The following is a 17,259-nucleotide window of genomic DNA, read 5'->3' as shown; positions in this document are numbered from 1 at the left end:
GCCTAAAGGAGCTGATGGAGCTGAAAGCCAAGGCTCCAGAACTAGGTGAAAAAGGCAGAAGCCTCAGGGGCCAATGCGATCAACTTGAAGAAAGGGTATCAGTGATGGAAGATGAAATGAATGAAATGAAGTAAGAAGGGAAGTTTAGAGAAAAAAGAATAAAAAGAAACAAACAAAGCCTCCAAGAAATATGGGACTATGTGAAAAGACCAAATCTACGTCTGATTGGTGTACCTGAAAGTGACGGGCAGAATGGAACCAAGCTGGAAAACACTCTGCAGTATATTATGCAGGAGAACTTCCCCAATCTAGCAAGGCAGGCCAACATTCAGAATCAGGAAACACAGAGCAAGCCACAAAGATACTCCTCGAGAAGAGCAACTCCAAGACACATAATTGTCAGATTCACCAAAGTTGAAATGAAGGAAAATATGTTAAGAGCAGCCAGAGAGAAAGGTTGGGTTACCCACAAAGGGAAGCCCATCAGACTAACAGCGGATCTCTGGGCAGAAACTCTACAAGCCAGAAGAGAGTGGGGGCCGATATACAACATTCTTAAAGAAAAGAATTTTCAACCCAGAATTTCATATCCAGCCAAACTAAGCTTCATAAGTGAAGGAGAAATAAAATACCATACAGAAAAGCAAATGCTGAGAGATTTTGTCACCACCAGGCCTGCCCTAAAAGAGCTCCTAAAGGAAGCACTCAACATGGAAAGCAACAACCGGTACCAGCCACTGCAAAATCATGCCAAATTGTAAAGATCATCGAGGCTAGGAAGAAACTGCATCAACTAACGAGCAAAATAACCAGCTAACATCATAATGATAGGATCAAATTCATACATAACAATATTAACTTTAAATGTAAATGGACTAAATGCTCCAATCAAAACACAGACTGGCAAATTGGATAAAGAGTCAAGACCCATCAGTGTGCTGTACTCAGGAAACCCATCTCACATGCAGAGACACACATAGGCTCAAAATAAAAGGATGGAGGAAGATCTACCAAGCAAATGGAAAACAAAAAAAGGCAGGGGTTGCAATCCTAGTCTCTGATAAAATAGACTTTAAACCAACAAAGATCAAAAGAGACAAAGAAAGGCCATCACATAATGGTAAAGGGATCAATTCAACAAGAAGAGATAACTATCCTAAATATATATGCACCCAGTACAGGAGCACCCAGATTCATAAAGCAAGTCCTGAGTGACCTACAAAGAGACTTAGACTCCCACACAATAATAATGGGAGATTTTAACACCCCACTGTCAACAACAGACAGATCAATGAGACAGAAAGTTAACAAAGATACCCAGGAATTGAACTCAGCCCTGCACCAAGTGGACCTAATAGACACTGAAAGAACTCTCCACCCCAAATCAACAGAATATACATGTTTTTCAGCACCACACCACACCTATTCCAAAATTGACCACATAGTTGGAAGTAAACCTCTCCTCAGCAAATTAAAAGAACAGAAATTATAACAAACTGTCTCTCAGACCACAGTGCAATCAAACTAGAACTCAGGATGAAGAAACTCACTCAAAACCGCTCAACTACATGGAAACTGAACAACCTGCTCCTGAATGACTACTGGGTACATAATGAAATGAAGGCAGAAATAAAGATGTTCTTTGAAACCAATGAGAACAAAGACACAACATACCAGAATCTCTGGGACACATTCAAACCAGTGTGTAGAGGGAAATTTACAGCACTAAATGCCCACAAGAGAAAGCAGAAAAGATCCAAAATTGACACCCTAACATCACAATTAAAAGAACTAGAAAAGCAAGAGCAAACACATTCAAAAGCTAGCAGAAAGCAAGAAATAACTAAAATCAGAGCAGAACTGAAGGAAACAGAGACACAAAAACCCTTCAAAAATTAATGAATCCAGAAGCTGGTTTTTTGAAAAGATCAACAAAATTGATAGACTGCTAGCAAGACTAATGAAGAAAAGAGAGAAGAATCAAATAGACGCAATAAAAAATGATAAAGGGGATATCACCATCGATCTCACAGAAATACAACTACCATCAGAAAATACTACAAACACCTCTACGCAAATAAACTAGAAAATCTAGAAGAAATGGATAAATTCCTCAACACATACACCCTCCCAAGACCAAACCAGGAAGAAGTTGAATCTCTGAATAGACCAATAACAGGCTCTGAAATTGTGGCAATAATCAATAGCTTACCAAACAAAAAGAGTCCAGGACCAGATGGATTCACAGCCGAATTCTACCAGACGTACAAGGAGGAACTGGTATCATTCCTTCTGAAACTATTCCAATCGATAAAAAAAGAGGGAATCCTCCCTAACTCATTTTATGAGGCCAGCATCATCCTGATACCAAAGCCGGGCAGATACACAACCAAAAAAAGAGAATTTTAGACCAATATCCTTGATGAACATTGATGCAAAAATCCTCACTAAAATACTGGCAAACTGAATCCAGCAGCACATCAAAAAGCTTATCCACCATGATCAAGTGGGCTTCATACCTGGGATGCAAAGCTGGTTCAACATACACAAATCAATAAATTTAATCCAGCATATAAACAGAACCAAAGACAAAAACCACATGATTATCTCAATAGATGCAGAAAAGGCCTTTGACAAAATTCAACAACCCTTCATACTAAAAACTCTCAACAAATTAGGTATGGATGGGATGTATCTCAGAATAATAAAAGCTATCTATGACAAACCCACAGCCAATATTATACTGAATGGGCAAAAACTGGAAGCATTCCCTTTGAAAACTGGCACAAGACAGGGATGTCCTCTCTCACCACTCCTATTCAACATAGTGTTGGAAGTTCTGGCCAGGGCAATTAGGCAGGAGAGGGAAATAAAGGGTATTCAATTAGGAAAAGAGGAAGTCAGATTGTCCCTGTTTGCAGATGACATGATTGTATATCTAGAAAACCCCATCGTCTCAGCCCAAAATCTCCTTAAGCTAATAAGCAACTTGAGCAAAGTATCAGGATACAAAATCAATGTACAAAAATCACAAGCATTCTTGTACACCAATCACAGACTAACAGAAAGACAAATCATGAGTGAACTCCCATTCATAATTGCTTCAAAGAGAATAAAATACCTAGGAATCCAACTTACAAGAGATGTGAAGGACCTCTTCAAGGAGAACTACAAACCACTGCTCAATGAAATAAAAGAGGATACAAACAAATGGAAGAACATTCCATGCTCATGGGTTGGAAGAATCAATATTGTCAAAATGGCCATACTGCCCAAGGTAATTTATAGATTCAATGCCATCCCCATCAAGCTACCAATGGCTTTCTTCGCAGAATTGGAAAAAACTACTTTAAAGTTCATATGGAACCAAAAAAGAGCCCGCATCGCCAAGTCAATCCTAAGCCAAAAGAACAAAGCTGGAGGCATCATGCTACCTGACTTCAAACTATACTACAAGGCTACAGTAATCAAAACAGCATGGTACTGGTACCAAAACAGAGACATAGATCAATGGAACAGAACAGAACCCTCAGAGGTAATGCTGCATATCTACAACTATCTGATCTTTGACAAACTTGACAAAAACAAGAAATGGGGAAAGGATTCCCTATTTAATAAATGGTGCTGGGAAAACTGGCTAGCCATATGTAGAAAGCTGAAACTGGATCCCTTCCTTACACCTTATACAAAAATTAATTCAAGATGGATTACAGACTTACATGTTAGACCTAAAACCATAAAAACCCCTAGAAGAAAACTTAGGCATTACCATTCAGGACATAGGCATGGGCAAGGACTTCATGTCTAAAACACCAAAAGTATTGGCAACAAAAGCCAAAATTGACAAATGGGATCTAATGAAACTAAAGAGCTTCTGCACAGCAAAAGAAACTGCCATCAGACTGAACAGGCAACCTACAAAATGGGAGAAAATTTTTGCAACCTACTCATCTGACAAAGGGCTAATATCCAGAATCTACAATGAACTCAAACAAATTTACAAGAAAAAAACAAACAACCCCATCAAAAACTGGGCAAAGGACATGAACAGACTCTTCTCAAAAGAAGACATTTATGCAGCCAAAAAACACATGAAAAAATGCTCATCATCACTGGCCATCAGAGAAATGCAAATCAAAACCACAGTGACATACCATCTCACACCAGTTAGAATGGCCATCATTAAAAAGTCAGGAAACAACAGGTGCTGGAGAGGATGTGGAGAAATAGGAACACTTTTACACTGTTGGTGGGACTGTAAACTAGTTCAACCATTGTGGAAGTCAGTGTGGCGATTCCTCAGGGATCTAGAACTAGAAATACCATTTGACCCAGCCATCCCATTACTGGGTATATACCCAAAGGACTATAAATCATGCTGCTATAAAGACACATGCACACGTATGTTTATTGTGGCACTATTCACAATAGCAAAGAGTTGGAACCAACCCAAATGTCCAACAACGATAGACTGGATTAAGAAAATGTGGCACATATATACCATGGAATACTATGCAGCCATAAAAAAGGATGAGTTCATGTCCTTTGTAGGGACATGGATGAAACTGGAAATCATAATTCTCAGCAAACTATCACAAGGACAAAAAACCAAACACCGCATGTTCTCACTCATAGGTGGGAATTGAACAATGAGAACACATGGACACAGGAAGGGGAACATCACACTCCGGGGACTGTCGTGGGGTAGGGGGAGGGGGTAGGGATAGCATTAAGAGATATACCTAATGCTAAATGACGAGTTAATGGGTGCACGACACCAACATGGCACACGTATACATATGTAACTAACCTGCACGTTGTGCACATGTTCCCTAAAACTTAAAGTATAATAATAATAAAATAAATAAAATAAAATAAAATAAAAGGCTAGAAGTGAATGGAAGCTAGATAGGCAGTCAACAATGTCCACACTAAATAGCTTATGCAAAACCCTGGATCCATTAGAGGAAAGGAAAGAGGTTCTGAGTGGCTATGGTATCATCAGAGAGGAGACAGTAATATGAAATAGGGCCATAGGGTAGACAAAGGTCAGCTCCTATAGGTATTATGCTCGTGATGAGGAGTTTAACTTTTATTTGAGGCATGATGGAAAGCCATAAGAGTGTTTTAATCAGAGTACTTTAGTTATTGCAGCATGATCTGGCTGCAATGTGAAATAAACTGGGCTTGTGTGGTGGAAGCAGAGGACAGAGTACATCACTAGGTCATTTCGGGGTGTATTTACTACATCTTTCTAAATTTCATTTAGCATGCTTTAAGATAGAAGTGGTTCGACTACTTTTTAAAAGGGTTGTTATAAGTTGTAAATTTAAAACGTGCAAAGGTGTTTTGGAATTCTGTGTTACAGAAGTGGTAATAAATACACTATCACTGGGTCAGTCTCACTTAGTTGCCTTCTCAGTCTTACCCTTCCAGACCAGCCCCATACTAATTGCTCTTTCCCCTGAGATCCTGTGATGTTTCATGCCTGTAAAAACTATTTTAGTCGGCTGGGCACTGTGGCTCACTCCTGTAATCCCAGCACTCTGGGAGGCCAAGGCGGGTGGATTACAAGGTCAGGAGATAGAGACGATCCTGGCTAACACGGGGAAACTCCATCTCTACTAACAGTATAAAAAATTAGCCGGGCGTGGTGGCGGGCGCCTGTAGTCCCAGCTATTCGGGAGGCTGTGGCAGGAGAATGGTGTGAACCTGGGAGGTGGAGCTTGCAGTGAGCCGAGATGGTGCCACTGCACTCCAGCCTGGGTGACAGAGCAACACTCCGTCTCAAAAACAAAAACAACAACAACAAAAAAAACTATTTTAGTCATAAATTTCATAATTGTAACAGTGTATAGTAGCATGCACATGTATAGTACATCATAATTTTAAAAGTCTTCAAGTAGACACATTCACATACAGCAATTATGTGGTATGCATGTATCTTCAAACAGATTTTCATTTATTTTTATAAATTTTTTATTGATATATAATATTTGTACCTATTTACAGACTACATGTGTTATCTGGATATATGCATACAAGGTGTAATGATCAAATCAGGGTATTTAGGGTATCCATCACCTCGAACATTTATCATTTCTTTGGGTAAAGAACATTTCAAATATTCTCTTCTAGTTATTTTGAAATACACAGTATACTGTTGTTAATTATAGTCAGCCTACTATGCTATCAAACACTAGAATTTATTCCTTCTATCTAACTGTATGTTTGTACTCATTAATCAACCTCTTTTTATTCCCGGCCCCCCTCCTCTGCTCACCAATGCACCTTTCCCAGCCTCTGGTATCTATCATTCTACTCTCTACCTAGTTGAGATCAACTTTTTCAACTTCCACATATGAGTGAGAAGATGTGATATTAGTCTTTCTGTGCCTGGCTTATTTCACTTAACATAATGACCTCCAGTTCCATCCATGTTCAACCAGATTTTAAGTGCAAGGCATACATCAATATTTCTAACACAGTGTCTGGCACAAAATAAGAACTTAATAATTATGAATTTTCTTTCTTTCTTTGGGGTCCAGCCCCTGCTTATATTTGTATTATTCTCCTCCTTTCTGCTTTCGTAAACTACGCCAAGTCTACCCCAGTGAGGATAACAAAAATAGGCATTTAATCAGTAGTTATTGAAAGAATTGTGCATTTTAAATAATAGAAGCTTTTAAATTAGCGGCACTAAAGTAAAAAAGCAAATGACAGAAAAACTTTAAAACAATATGATTTTCTGTTGCATAATCATTAGCTTGGAATAATTAGTGGATTTTAATAAATTCTTTACTGCTTTGGCTTTTCCCTAGAAGTTCCTTTAGGAAAAGCTGGAAACAGAACTAGCACATTGTCTCCAATAAATTCTGAGCTTGAAGGAGACAGAATAATTTACAGAAAAGTGCCAGTAATTTAGGTAATATTTATAAATGCAATGCATTCTCAAAAACAAGTGAGTAGAGCAAAGCTTGCGTGCCAAAGAAGGAATGAATCATTCAAATGCATACACTGCACCTACTGTACACATGCAAGGAGCTTTAGCATCTGCTTTCTCACAGATTCTGGCTGAGCCATTAATACTCTAAAAAACATCCCAGATTAAACAGTTCAGACCTTGAATCACTTTAAGCCATGTAAAGCAATAAACCTTCAAGATGAAAGACAAATAAAATGACAGATTTCACTGAAAAGCCATATGCAGACTAAGTTTATATTTGATTTATTGAACAAGGGGTGAAAGCCAAAAGCCACTTTTGTTACCCTTGTTTGGTAATACTAATACAGCTATTGAAATCACATACTTCATGGTGTTAAGAAATAAACATTATCAATTTTCCTGACACTGAAAAATAAAGCTGAAACTCGATTTGGGACAAATTTAAGGAGAAAAGCTAACAATCATAGAAGAAATAAAACAAAATAAAAATGTAATACAAATATACTTTATTACTTTACAAGTACAGGCAAGACTAAAGGTTCGTAATTATATAATATTTAATGCTTAATTTTATTTTCTGTGGTACCTCTACAAGTCATCACTCATAAAAAATATTAAGAGGACACATTTCAATACCACAGAATTAAAATAAATGTTGGTTGTTATACTTTGCTTACTTTGCATTTGTGATTTATACATATTCCTGAATACATCGTTAAAGCAATATATACTCAGTGGGACAAGCAGCATCACCCCTGCAGGCCTCACAAATCATCTACAAGTATTGCACGCAAGACCATTTACTTAGAGCAAATCGTTGTTTTTCTATAAACATGTTATTTATGAGAGTATCAGATGCAATCTGCATAGTAATGTAGTCTCGTATTTCACAGAATTACGCACGTGGTTTAAATGGCTTTCTCTTTCTTTCCCTCCGCCCCCAATTGGCTCCATCTTCATTTGGATCTCCACCATGCAAATCTCTCTCCACTTATGGCTAAAATAGTTGAAAACAGCCATGAAGAAATAATTCACATCACAAAAACATTCTAAGCCCTGACAATTTCAGGTCATCCTTTATTCAATCTCTCTATTCCCACAAAAAAAAACAAAAACAAATATATAAACAACAGACACATCACCATAGGAACAATTTTAAAGGCCTCCTGAATGAATCTATATAAACTATTAAACAGACCTATACACAGTACAGGCTGCCAAACTTATGAAGAGCAAATCCAAAATAATGATATTAACATATTAAAGAAAAAAATTCAAATCTGGAAGCAAGGATCTAGATAACAACAGTAGTTTATCTGAGAACAGCAAGATACTCTGTTGTTTTTGTTTGCGAATATTCATATGCATATTATGCACCAAATAATCATGTTTTAGTCTATATCTTCACCCAAAGGCATACAACCTCCTGCATGCTTTAAGTGTATTATCTGCCTTAAACTTGTCTCTGAGAAGAACGGATATGCATTATGGAGTTAGGCTTGTCACAGCTCAGTGACTGGGTGCCATAATCTGTGACACTGCTTAGCAACCTCCCCACATCACAAGGAACACAACAATGCACTGGGTGGTTTAAGGAGAGCAAGACACAATAAAAATTTACATTAAATAAATGACTTTATAAAGGGAAAATGGATTCATTTGCTTAAGATACAATACTGTGGTCCATTAAAGATTTTCATAAGTAAACAAAAATACAATACAACTTGCATTCTGATGAGTAAAAAGCTTTTTATTGCCTGATAGTTGTGTAGTTTTTATATACAGTTACTTTTATGTGTGTTATTCTGTCAAAACTTTGATTCACCAAAATGCTTATAGAATATCATATTGAAATATACTTCATGAAAGGAAATACTTTTTTTAGTGATTAATCAGACTTGGGATCCTTGAGCATTTTATTAACTAAGCTGAATTAACTTCAAGAAATCACTGATTTCTCATCATCTGTGTGCTTCTATGAACTGAATTGTATGCCCCCCAAACTCATATATTGAAGCCCTTGCCCCCAGTATAATGGTCTTAGAGTTGCGGCCCTTGGGAGGCAATTAAATTTAGGTAGGGCCTTCAAGACAGTCTTAGTGCATGTACTTATAAGAAGAGACACCAAGGCCAGGAGCGGTGGCTCACGCTTGTAATCCCAGCACTTTGGGAGGCCAAGGCGGGCGGATCACGAGGTGAGGAGATCGAGACCACGGTGAAACCCCGTCTCTACTAAAAATACAAAAAAAAATTAGCCGGGCGTGGTGGTGGGCACCTGTAGTCCCAGCTACTCGGGAGGCTGAGGCAGGAGAATGGCGTGAACCCGGGAGGCGGAGCTTGCAGTGAGCCGAGATCGCGCCACTGCACTCCAGCCTGGGCGACAGAGCAAGACTCCGTCTCAAAAAAAAAAAAAAAAAAAAAAAAAAAAGAAGAGACACCAAAGCACTCTGTCTGTCCCTCTCCCTGTCTCTACCATGTGAAGACAGCAAGAAGGCAGCCATCTACAAACCAAGAAAATAACTCTCACCAGAAACCAGCCATGCTGGCACCCTGATGTCACACTTCCAGCCTCCATAACTGTGAGAAAATAAATTTCTGTTTTTAAGCCACTCAGTATATGGTACTTTGTTATGGCAGCCCAAGCAGACTAATAAAAGACCCCTATGGGAACATAAATTCTGCAGAATATATAGGAATATCCTTAAAAATAATAAAATATTTGCATCTTCTCATGTTCATTTTCACCATTATTTTTATTACATTATTTTTAAGACTAATGTTCTCATTGTTTACACATTTTTGAAATTCTTATAGATGTAATATATGAGTATTTTTCCCATAAGTCTATTATTTCTAGACTATATAATATTTTAAATTATATAAATCAAATATAAAACACTGTTCATTTATCTTTAGCATCAAAATTTACTTATCTAGGTCAAAATCTTTGCAAGATTTATAAGGTAAGGAATAATCTTTGAAGTAAAATTTAAAGAGCAAAGCAGAAATTTTAATGAATTTATACATAAGAATATGGACATTTTCAAAGAAACCAACAGACCAAATGGAGTGACTGACCTTGGTTGCCTGGGACCATCTTGTTTTCGCACTGAAAGTCCCCTGTCCCAGGAATCCCCTTATTCCAGGGCAAACCATGATGGTTGGTCATCCTACCAACACATTACTATGTCATTTTTATCACAGGGCATGAAGTAGCTATAGTTCCAATTTTCTAAGGACCCACAGCAAATAGAGTTTTTTTAATAGTTACATATATATCTGCATCAGATGTTAATTAACCTTTATCCTATATAAAATCTAGAACCTTAAAACTAAAAGGGACCCTAGAAATTATTTTGCCGCCTACTTATATTACAAGTAAATAGATTACCAATTAAGAGGATAGGACTGTGAATTGACTATAACGAGAACTCTCTTCTCAGGTTTGTTCTCACAGAACTTTTCGAGGATATTCTATCAGGTTGGTGCGAAATCGCAGTTTTTGCCATTGAAAGCAATGGCAAAAGCCGCAATTACTTTCGCACCAACCTAATAAAAAATAATACTGAAGAAATGTCTGATGGCTCCAAAGTGGTGAAGAAATTAGAAGGTAGTGTAGTTTTTTTTTTTTTTTTTCTTTTTGAGACAGGGTCTCTGTTGCCCAGGCCGAAGTGCAGTGGTATGATCTCCATTCACTGCAACCTCCACCTCTCAGGCTCAGGCAATCCTCCTACCTCACCCTCCTGAGTAGCTGGGACACAGGCACGCACCACAATGCCAGGGTAATTTTTGTATTCTTGCAGAGATGGGGTTTTACTTTGTTGCCCAGGCTGGTCTCAAACTCCTGGGTTCAAGGTAGTGCACCTTAATATATAAATTCAATGTGATTATAAGAAGATTCTTATGAGTAATTTTCTCCAATTTAGATAAATCTTATAATTCACATGGGTAAATGCCCAATAATTGTTAAGACAACTGTGAAAAATAAGAGGGAAGGAGGAGTTGTTTGCAAGATGCACAAAAGTCACAATAGTTAATTCTCTATGATGCTATTGCTGTGTGTATAAATTGTTCAGTAGAATATCAATACATGAGCATGAGGAAAATGGAAGGACATATCTATAGGTGTTAACATGACAAATATGAGACATGGGGTGCTGATGTTATAAAAGTTTGTGGGGGAAGAGTCTATTGATAAAAAACTGAATGTATGATATGATCCCATCTGTGAACAATGACAGAAGGATATATGTATATACATATGCATAAAAAGATGCCTAAGGCTGGGTGCGGTGACTCATGCCTGTAATCCCAGCACTTTGGGAGGCTAAGGCAGGTGGATCCGAGGTCAGGAGTTTGACACCAGCCTGGCCAATATGGTGAAACCCTGTCTCTACTAAAAATATAAAAATCAGCCAGGCATAGTGTCAGATGCCTGTAATCTCAGCTACTTAGGAGGCTGAGGCAAGAGAATCACTTGAACCTGGGGGGTGGAGGTTGCAGTTAGCCAAGATCGCACCACTGCACTCCACCCTGGGCAACAGTGCGAGACTCCATCTCAAAAAAAAAGAAAAAAAAAAAGATGCCTGAAAGACTATGAACAACAAAATGATAATGGTTGCTTATTTCAGGGTAAAAAGGTTGAATACGATCTTTATTTTCTTCCATAGAGTATTATTTTTAAACTGTAGCTACTCTAGCCCTATGCTTCTATGCTTCAAAAAATTAAAAACTAGTGGATATATTTTGATTTGTCTTACATCATCTGAGAAAGAATATAAGACATTCAAAAGTCTAGATGTGCTTTGATTAAAAATTCCTATTTGTGGATGTTGGCTGTGCTCGTTGAGGCGTGGCGAACTCACCAAACCTCCTCCATGGCTGATGCTGATGTAAATCCAAAGGCCTACCCTCTCGCAGATGTCCAACTCACCAAGAAACTAATAGACCTTGTGCAGCAGCCATGTAACTACAGGCAGCTTTAGAAAGAAGCCAAAGAGGACACCAAAACCCTCAGTAGGGGCATTTCTGGGTTCATTGTGGGGGCTACAGATGCCGGGCTGCTGGAGATCATTCTGCACCTGCTGCTGCTGTGTGAAGACAAGAATGTGTCCTACATGTTTGTTTGCTCCAAACAGGCCCTCGGGTGGGCCTGTGGGGTCTCCAGACCTGTCATCATCCGTCCTGACACTGTCAAAGAAGCTCACAGCTCAAGCAGCAGATCCAGTTCATTCAGCAGTCTATTGAAAGACTTAGTCTAAGTGGTGTGAAATGGTATCTCATTGTAGTTTTGATTCGCATTTCCCTGATGACCAGTGATGATGAGCATTTTTTCATGTGTCTGTTGGCTGCATAAATGTCTTCTTTTGAAAAGTGTCTGTTCATGTCCTTTGCCACAATGGTGATCATTAAAAAGTCAGGAAACAACAGGTGCTGGAGAGGATGTGGAGAAATAGGAACAATTTTACACTGTTGGTGGGACTGTAAACTAGTTCAACCATTGTGGAAGACAGTGTGGTGATTCCTCAAGGATCTAGAACTAGAAATACCATTTGACCCAGCCATCCCATTACTGGGTATATACCCAAAGGATTATAAATCATGCTACTATAAAGGCACATGCACACGTATGTTTATTGCGGCACTATTCACAATAGCAAAGATTTGGAACCAACCCAAATGTCCATCAATAATAGAATGGATTAAGAAAATGTGGCACATATACACCATGGAATACTATGCAGCCATAAAAAATGATGAGTTCATGTCCTTTGTAGGGACATGGATGAAGCTGGAAACCATCATTCTGAGCAAACTATCACAAGGACAGAAAACCAAACACCGCATGTTCGCACTCATAGGTGGGAATCAAACAATGAGAACACTTGGACACAGGGCAGGGAACATCACACACTGGGCCCTGTCAGTGGGTGGAGGGCTAGGGGAGGGATAGCATTAGGAGAAATACCTAATGTAAATGACAAGTTAATGGGTGCAGCACACCAACATGGCACATGTATACATACGTAACAAACCTGCACGTTGTGCACATGTACCCTAGAACTTAAAGTATAATTAAAAAAAAAAAGAAAAGAAAGACTTAGTCTAAAGCTGTGGCCTCTGCCACAATCTCCTGCTGACTCACTTCTCTGAAGTTGTGTATCGTATTATCTGTGCTAGCAGGTAGAATTTTCGACTATTTTCTATTGTTATACAATATTGTAATCTGTAAAGCTAATTTCTGGAATTTTGTATTTTTTTTTTTTTACTGGGTTGTTTCCCCTTTTCTCTTTATACACACACACTCTCTCTCTGCCATCCATTTTTTTTTTATCATCTCTTTTGGAAAAAGAACAAATGCCCAGAATGGACAGAAGCAGAATGATGGAACCATTCAAAGGCAGGAAGAGCCAGGAGAGATCTGATGGAGTCAGGATAGAGATCTGGTTCTGGCTTTCATCCACTAACTTCCTACTCTGTGCAGGGTATATAATGGAAGTAAACACCACCCACTTGTATCCCTTGTTCCTGGCATGCGGAATCATCCATATCTGTTAAAATGCTGAAGGGGTTTCCTTTGATCTCTGGGGGATTATGCATCATTTGAGGGAGGAAGCATGTGTTCTGTGAGGCTATGAGGCTTAGGTCTAAGCATTGTCATTTACTAATGTACCCTGCTTTTGCTTTTGGTAACATAATCTTATGTTCTCCCTGCCAACCTTAACCATGCCCCTGAGGGTGGCAGGGCAGCAGCACCCCAGAGAGATGTGCTTAGGACCCCAGAGGCGGCCTGGGTGAGTGAGGATGGGGCAGTGGACATGGGTCTTGAAAGATTCAGCAGAGGCGAGGGTAAAGAGCAGCAACTACTGCTGGCACGAAGGATTCTAAGGTTTAAAGACCTGGCTGGGAGCTAAAGCAGAGATGATGGAGTTCAAGAGAACACTCCCTCTCTGGTGAATGGGGATTTTTTCAGTGGACACTTGGCACTAGCTCTAAGGACCCTAACCCCTGTTTCCTGCTGCAGTATGGGTCAGATATATTCTTTATCACATGAAGAGGGTGCTTACATGTACAATTTTGTGAATATCCTATCAAATAAATTTATTCCTTTTCTAATTTAAACAAAAAAATGCCTGCTTGACAATTGATCTATCAACTGGCATATATGACATAAAATTAATATCTATCATGTTTACAAACCTAATCCTGCACATAGCTGGACATAGAAAAAAATAAAAATAACATTTTTTTCTGAATTTGAAAGTAAAATACTGTAAACACTTATAAAATAGAATTTACAATTTAAGAGAAAAAATTACAATATACATTTTAGTTTATACCATTTCAGTGCATATATGTGTGTAAATATATATGTACTCATGTATTTATACAGGAATATATGCATATATGTGTTTGTAACCTGTGTTTTTAACTTGAGAGTGTATGAGAAACTTTTTGTGCCATTAATTATTCATACTAATATTGGCAAGGCTGCATAGTACTACACAGTATAACTAACAAGATGATTTATTTTACTATATTCCAGGTTGAGCATATGTAATATAATTTTCCTAATTTTTTTTACCATTATAAATAACACAGCAGTAAATATCCTGATAATAATTTTTAGGGGGAGGGCGGGAGACGGGATCTAGCTCTGTCACCCAGGCTGGAGTACAGTGGTGCAATCTCAGCTCACTGCAACTTCTGCCTCCCAGGTTCAAGAGATTCTCCTGCAACAGCCTCCTGAGTAGCTAGGATTACAGACGCCCGCCACCACACCCAGCTAATTTTTGTATTTTTAGTAGAGATGGGGTTTCACTGTGTTGGCCAGGCTGGTCTAGAACTCCTGACCTGGTGATCCACCCACCTCGGCCTCCCAAAGTGCTGGGATTACAAGCGTGAGCCACCACGCCCAGCCAATATCCTGATAATAATGATCTAGGTGCATCTATAGTTATTTTATGTGGCCAAATAATTTTGCTATTTTGATTTCACCTAAAAGGTATAAATGTTTTATGGCTTTAAGTATATTATGCCAAATCACCCTGGACGATTGCATACTCAAAAATATCGAGCATTGTCACTTTCTTTAAAAGATCTTGGACACCTCATATTTATGTCAAATTGCTCTAATGGGTAAAAATACTTTTATTTAGAAAGCTTTGTGATGTGCTGTTTACAAAAGATCACCTTTAGCTGTCTTCTCAGTATTTGCATAGAATGATGTACGAAAAAATGTTCACATTTTGATGATGATGATTTCTAGGTGGTAGAGATTTCAAGTTATTTTTTAACTTCTCTATTTATACTTATTGTCTTTCTAAATTATTTATAAAGAACATGTTGCAGGCTTTTAAATTTTTATTTTAGGTTTGGATACATATGAATGTTTGTTACATAGGTAAACTTGTGTCATGGGAATTTGTTGTACAGATTATTTCATCACCCAGGTATTAAGCCTAGTACTCAATAATTATTTTTTCTGCTCCTCTTCCTCCTCCCACCCTCCACCCTCAAGTAGTACCTACTGTCTGTTGTTTCCTTTTTTGTGTTCATAAGGTCTCATAATTTAGCTCCCACTTATAAGTGAGAATATGTGGTATTTGGTTTTCTGTTCCTGTGTTAGTTTGCTAAGGATAATAGTCTCCAGCTCCATCCATGTCCCTGTAAAGGACATGATCTCGTTCTTTATTATGGCTGCATAGTATTCCATGGTGTATATGTACCACATTTTCTTTATCCAGTTTGCCATTGATGGACATTTAGGTTAATTCCATGTCTTTGCTATTATGAATAGTGCTGCAACGAACATTTGTGTGCATGTGTCTTTATTGCAGAATGATTTATATTCCTCTGGGTATATACTTGGTAATGGGATTGCTAGGTCGAGTGGTATTCTGTTTTTAGCCTTTGAGGAATCGCCATACTGCTTTCCACAATGATTAAACTAATTTACACTTCTACCTACACTGTATAAGTGTTCCCTTTTCTCTGCAACCTCACCAGCACCTGTTATATTTTGACTTTTTAGTAATAGCCATTCTGGCTGCTGTGAGATGTTATCTCATTGTTTTTATTTGCATTTCTCTAATGATCAGTGATATTGACCTTTTTTCACATGCTTGTTGGCCACATGTATGTTTTTTTTTAAGAAGTGTCTGTTCATGTCCTTTCCCCACTTTTTAATGGGGTTGCTTTTTCCTTGGAAATTTGTTTAAGTTCCTTATAGATGTTGGATATTAGGCCTTTATCAGACGCATAGTTTGCAAATATTTTCTCCCATTCTGTAGGTCATCTGTTTACTATGTTGATAGTTTATTTTGCTATGCAGAAGCTCTTCAGTTTAATTAGATGCCATTAATCAATTTTTGCTTTCATTGAAATTGCTTTTGGTGTCTGTCATGAAATCTTTGCCTAGTATCTTTGTCATAAAGCCTTTGCTGTTTCCTGTGTCCAGGATGGTATCGCCCAGCTTGTCTTCCAGGGTTTTTATAGGTTTGGGTTTTACATTTAAGTCTTTAATCTATCTTGAGTTGAATTTTGTATATGGTGTAAGAAAAGGGTCCAGCTTCAGTCTTCTGCATATGGGTAGCCAGTTATCCCAGCACCATTTATTGAATAGAGAGTCTTTTCCCCATTGCTTGTTTTCATCAGCTTTGTAGAAGATCAGATGGTCATAGGTGTGCAGCTTTATTTCTGTGCTCTCTATTCTTTTCCATTGGTCTTTATCACTATTTCTGTGCCAGTACCATGCTGTTTTGGTTACTGTAGCCCTGTAGTATAGTTGGAAGTTGGGTAACGTGACTGCTGTTTTTACCAGGTCCCCATCCCAGTCTTCCTCACCGGGCAGGACCTCCTGACCAGGACCTTTAGCTACCTTTAGGCAGTGTTTTCTGGCCTACAGAGGTTTCAAACCTGGGACAGAGCTCTGAGAGGGAAGGGTTGGCTGCCATCTTTGCTATTTGGGCAACTTAGCTGGTCCCAGCTTTGGAGAGTCTGAGGCAGCCAGGGATTAGAACAGACCCCCAGCACAGCACAGCTGCTCTATGAAAATATGGCCAGACTGCTTTTGTAAGCAAGTCCCCGATCCCTTTTCTCCTCACTGGGTGAGACCTCCCAATGAGGGTCTTCAACTGCCTCCTACAGGCATTCAGAATGGCAGCAGATCTGTACCTTTCTGGGATAGAACTCCCAGAGGTAGGGGCAGGTTGCCATCTTTGCTGTTTCACAGACTTTACTGTTGATACCTCCAGGTACTAGAAAATCCAAGGTGACTAGGGACTGGAATAGACCCCCAACCCTTTTCCAGA

General features: G+C 38.6%; 1 pseudogene; it reads left to right on the top strand.

Moving 5' to 3' along the window:
* Positions 1 to 11,817: 11,817 nt before the first annotated feature.
* Positions 11,818 to 12,212, top strand: LOC129492672 (NHP2-like protein 1; annotated as a pseudogene).
* Positions 12,213 to 17,259: the final 5,047 nt, after the last annotated feature.

Source organism: Symphalangus syndactylus, chromosome 11 (genome assembly GCF_028878055.3).
Source record: "Symphalangus syndactylus isolate Jambi chromosome 11, NHGRI_mSymSyn1-v2.1_pri, whole genome shotgun sequence".
Lineage (NCBI taxonomy): Eukaryota > Metazoa > Chordata > Mammalia > Primates > Hylobatidae > Symphalangus > Symphalangus syndactylus.
This window is presented reverse-complemented; position numbering and strand designations above follow the sequence as displayed.